The sequence below is a fragment of the Lathyrus oleraceus genome, chromosome 7 (assembly GCF_024323335.1).
Source record: "Lathyrus oleraceus cultivar Zhongwan6 chromosome 7, CAAS_Psat_ZW6_1.0, whole genome shotgun sequence".
NCBI classification, from domain to species: Eukaryota; Viridiplantae; Streptophyta; class Magnoliopsida; order Fabales; family Fabaceae; genus Lathyrus; species Lathyrus oleraceus.
The window spans coordinates 445,559,050-445,565,049 of record NC_066585.1 but is presented as its reverse complement, the minus strand read 5'-3'; positions in this window follow the sequence as shown (position 1 = coordinate 445,565,049).

The following is a 6,000-nucleotide window of genomic DNA, read 5'->3' as shown; positions in this document are numbered from 1 at the left end:
CGAGGAAATATCGATCTCGAACCCGCTGGGGAGGTACGGAATATCTGGCACGGAACACCTGTCGACTCGTCGAACTCGGGTATTCACCATCTAACCACAGTGTCAATTTTCCATTTTTCAGACTTTGAAGAGTCTTCTTGATTAATCCTCAAGGATTGTCGTACGTCTTTCATCGTCTTTTCACCATCCTCAACTCATTGTCCCTGATCGGACTCCACGGGAATCTTTTGTCAAAATCTTCACATCACAACCTGCAAGTGAGGGAAAATATCTAACAGCACCTGCAAAAAAGATCGTTAGATAAAAACGTGCCCCAGGCATGCCAAGGTTTCAACACCTGAGTCACTCAACCTTCTGAATAAGATTTCAAGTTTTCAATCTTACGAACATGCATTGGAAGGGACCCGTATGTTCTCAAAATGCAAAGATTCTTTATCAAAATAAACTGATGTTTTTGCAATCAAAGCGGTAATGAAAACAAAAACAAAATTATTTGACTGAAAATGCATTTTATTGATTGAAAAAGGTGGATCGTGAATGAGCAATACAAAAGGAAGCAATTCCTGAAAAGAGGTAATTGCGCACAAAAGGAAAAATCTATCCTACTGGCAATGAGAAACCGTGATCTCATCGAGTTCCAACTCGATTACACCCCATATGTCCTCAAGACTCTCCTTGCTTTCTGCCTTCTGAACAAGACGCTTCAGACCGATCCCTGCCGGGGATCCTCCAGGTGTCTTAACCAAAGTACAAACGATCATGTAGACGCAGTTGTTCGTTTCAATCCCTCTTTTGCTTGGACCGCCCTTTCGGGTTCTCAGTCCACCAGGATACCCTTTTTTGCCCAAGCCGCCCTTGTGGGGTTTTCGACTTGCCGGGTGTACAGTTTTTTCTTTTTATCCCTAATTTTTTCCCGAACCTTTCAATTTTTTTTTCGGTTCGCCGGGATGCCCTTTTTTGCCTGGACTCTTTTATTCTTTTCGTCCAGCGGGTCTTTTATACAAAGTATTTTTTAACTGCGTCCGCATTCACAGGGGATGGAAAATCCTCACCATCCATGGCCGTCAACAGCAAGGCTCCGCTAGAGAAAACCTTCTTGACCACAAATGGACCTTCATAATTGGGTGTCCATTTGCCCTGACGATCGTTATGAGGAGGAAGGATCCTTTTCAACACCAGATCTCCTACGTGATACACACGAGGTCGTACCTTCCGGTCAAAAGCGCGTTTCATCCGCTGTTGGTACAACTGCCCATGACAAATGGCGGCCAGCCTCTTTTCCTCAATCAGGCTTAACTCCTCATACCGAGTCCTTACCCATTCAGCCTCTTGCAATTTTACGTCCATCAGGACCCGTAAATACGGAATCTGAACTTCAACTGGTAGCACGGCTTCCATCCCATACACGAGCGAGAAAGGCGTTGCCCCAGTAGATGTACGCACCGAGGTTCGATACCCATGCAATGCAAACGACAACATCTCGTGCCAATCCTTATAGGTTACGACCATCTTCTGCACAATCTTCTTAATATTCTTGTTAGCTGCCTCAACCACCCCATTCATCTTCGGACGATAAGGAGAAGAATTGTGATGCTCAATCTTGAATTCCCGGCACAGTTCTGCCATCATTTTGTTATTAAGATTAGAATCATTATCAGTAATGATTCTCTCGGGAACCCCATATCTGCAAATGATGTCTCTCTTGAGGAATCGGGCCACGACCTGCTTCGTCACATTCGCATAAGAGGCTGTTTCCACCCACTTGGTGAAGTAATCGATAGCCACTAATATGAACCGGTGCCCATTCGAAGCCGTAGGCTCGATCTTTCCGATCATATCAATGCCCCACATAGCAAACGGCCACGGAGACGACATTAAGCTCAACGGATTACGAGGCATGTGCACCTTGTCAGCATAAATCTGGCATTTATGACATTTTCACACGAAGTTGAAACATTGGGCCTCCATCGTCATCCAATAATACCCAGCTCTTAACAGCTTCTTCACCATTGCATTTCCACTGGCATGGGTACCAAACGATCCCCCGTGAACCTCTTTCATCAATTGGCTTGCTTCTTTATCATTGACACATCTGAGCAAAACCCATTCGAAATTCCTCTTGTACAAAACCCCATCCTTACTCAGATAGAACACCATGGACAACCTCCTCAGAGTCTTTCGGTCCTTCTTGGATGCTCCCTCAGGATACTCTTGGGTTTCCAGATAGCGTTTGATATCAAAATACCACGGCTTCTCATCATCAGGCGTTGCCTCAACAGCAAACACATAAGCCGGTCTATCCAGACGTCCCACCTCAACGCTAGGGAACTGATTCCACCACTACAACTTAATCAAGGCAGCCAGAGTAGCCAAATCATCTGCCAACGAATTCTCTTAGTGAAAAACGTCAACAATCTCCTCGTATAATCCCGATATGGAATTAAATGAGATTGATGCGTATACCATTTCCCGTTAACCTGGTTCACGACCAAAGCTGAATCTCCATATATAACAAGGTTTTTAATCCGCAAATCAATCGCCTCTTCAATCCCCAAGATGCAAGCTTCGTATTCCGCCACGTTGTTGGTGCACTCAAATGTTAGCTGGGCAGCAAAAAGAATGTGGGATCCTTTCGGCGTAACCAAAACAGCACCAACTCCAATACCATTCACGTTAACGGCCCCATCAAACATCAGAATCCATTCGAATTCAGGGTCAGGCCCCTCCTCCGGGATCGGTTCCTCACAATCTTTCGATTTGAGAAACATGATGTCCTCATCAGGGAATTCAAACTTCATCGGTTGATAATCCTCAATGGGTTGCTGGGCGAGGTAATCAGACAATACACTCCCCTTGATTGCTTTCTGAGAGGTATACTGAATATCATATTCAGTCAAAATCATTTGCCATCTCGCAACCCGTCCGATCAATGTTGGCTTCTCAAAAATATACTTGATTGGATCCATCTTGGAAATCAACAAAGTGGTATGAACCAGCATATACTGTCTCAGTCGGCGAGCATCCCAGGCCAAAGCACAACAAGTTTTCTCGAGCAGTGAATATCTTGTTTCACAGTCGGTAAACTTTTTGCTAAGGTAGTATATGGCATGCTCTTTTCGACCAGACTCGTCATGCTGCCCCAATACACACCCCATAGACCCCTCGAGTACTGTCAAGTACAGAATTAACGTTCGTCCCTCCACAGGAGGCATCAAAATCGGAGGCTCCTGCAAATATTCTTTTATCTTTTCAAATGCCGCTTGGCAATCATTATTCCACCTGACCGTCTGATCTTTTCTCAACAACTTGAATATGGGTTCACACGTGGCTGTTAGATGAGATATGAACCGTGAAATGTAGTTCAATCTACCTAAGAAACCACGAACCTCTTTTTCTGTTCTCGGTTCAGGCATTTCTTGTATTGCTTTTACTTTAGCAGGATCAACCTCGATTCCTCTTTCGCTCACAATAAACCCCAGCAATTTACCGGACCGCACTCCGAAAGTGCACTTATTCGGATTCAACCTCAGCCTGAATTGTCTCAACCGGTCAAACAACTTGGCCAGATCTACCAAATGCCCCTCTTCTGTTTGGGACTTTGCTATCATGTCATCAACATAGCATTCGATTTCATGATGAATCATATCATGAAACAAAGTCACCATAGCCCTCTGATAGGTAGCACCGGCATTCTTGAGACCAAATGGCATCACCTTATAGCAGAAAGTGCCCCACGGTGTGATGAACGTTGTTTTCTCCATATCATCTGGCGACATTTTGATTTGATTATAGCCAGAAAAGCCATCCATGAAGGAAAACACCGAGAATTGAGTTGTATTGTCTATCAACACGTCAATGTGAGGTAACAGGAAATCATCCTTCAGGCTAGCTCTGTTCAAATCCTGGTAGTCCACACACATCCTCACCTTCCCATCTTTCTTCGGCACCGGCACAATGTTCGCGACCCAAGGCGGATAACTGGTGACTGTCGCATCGCGCGTAAAACCGGCGGGAAACAAGACACAACAGAGCCGCCACCGTGCGTTATTTATCCCAAAAGAGGGAAAGGAAACGCTCAGAGTAAACCTGGGAAAGAACATGGTCTCGCGACCAAAGAGAATGGGTTCGGGAGTCGGTTATGCGAAGGGAAGGTATTAGCACCCCTACGCATCCGTAGTACTCTACGGGATCCACGCACAAAAGGAAGGAATATTGGTTGCTAAACACTGCTCAAACTCACACACACTGGCTGCAAGAGACACAAGAAAACAGACTGAAACTGACTCGGCAGGATGTCGCATCCTGGGCCTACTTAGTCTATCAGGCATAGACATCAGAGTCGAAGTAGTTCGGACTGGGGAAACGACACATGCTCGCTAGGATATCGCATCCTATGCATACGTATCTTCTCGGACGAGAGAAGAATCAGAGCATTCGTAGCTCGGCTGACACGCACACAAACAAAACAAGACACAGGCAAACGTGGAGCCCGACTGCCAATCACTGGACTTATATCAGCATCCGAACCAAAACACACGCAAAGAGGCAAACGTGGAGCCCAAATGCCAATCACTGGACTTACATTGACATCCAAACCTAGACACACGCACACTGGAACCCAAATGCCACTCGATGGACTTACATCGGCTTCCAAGCACACAACAACACAACAGGTTGATAGGGAGTCGGGGACTCGAGCCTATAACTGTCAAGCACACACTCAAAAAGAAAAAGGGCGGACAGCAAATGCTAAGGAGTCACAGACTCGAGCCTAGCAAAGGTCAGACAACACACACAAAAAAGAAAAGGGCGCCCGGAGAGATCAGCTCAATCTCCTGCCTACATACTTCATCTGGTATGAAGATCAGGGCGATGTAGTTCCCCTACGGAGGGATAAAGGACTAGCCTAACCAGATAACAGAGGGAGACACAACTAGGGAGACTACGACTCGAGCCTAGATGTTATCATGCAAATTCATCCCTAAGTTAAGGTTTCTAGCTAACTGGCACAGGGAGCCAACCTATCCTAGTTATGACTTGCACAGGAAGCAAACCACACACATACTTAACTTGCACAGGAAGCAAGCCAAGCAAAACCTAACTTGCACAGGAAGCAAGTCTAAACTAATCCTAACTTGCACAGGAAGCAAGTCAAACAATCCTAACTTGCACAGGAAGCAAGTCAAACAATCCTACAAGCACAGATAGCACACACTATACACAAGCAAGTGGCTCAAACAAGGGTTAGGTTTTAGTCGAGGGGTCATATCAACCTCGACAAACAAACCTCTGGAACTGGGTGAATGTGCTCTTAACCTTGCCATTGAGAGACTAAGGTGAAGCAGATGAAAGGTGAGTGAAGATGAGACTTCATAGCTCCTATCCCTGGCCTGGGAGAGCTTAAGACAAGAATGTGTGGGTTCAGAAAGTAGGAACCCTTCTACACATTTAAAACTGACTCAACTGTACAATTGTACAAGATCTTGGGTTGGTATCTGCAATGCATCAACACAGTGGTGTGAGCAAAGCAGATGACACACTGAATAGTGGGGGATAGATTGCATATCCCTACCTTCCACCAATTGCCTCTTCACTTAGGAGGTCTTTGACTCTATGCGAGGACAAAATTAAACAATCACAAACATTGCCTCTTAAGGAGGACTTCAGACAGTTGCCTGGCCAAGTAACAGGCCAGGTCTTCCAGACTACATGAAGAAAAGAGACATACCTCAATGCAAATTGCTTATACAAGCAAAGCAAAGAAAAAGTTCACAAGGAACTAAAAGCAACTAAAGTACCTGAAACAGTCAAGCAGATGTTAGTATGCAACTTCAAACAACATAAACAGAAACAGACACCAACAGTCAATTAGAGGCACATGGATGTGCAAGGCACAAGGCTTAAGGCATGTGAGCCAAGCCACCTACAAAACACACAAGTTAGTCAATGATATTTGAGTGAGCTCAATCAAAAAGAATTGGTCTTAATGGCCACTTGATG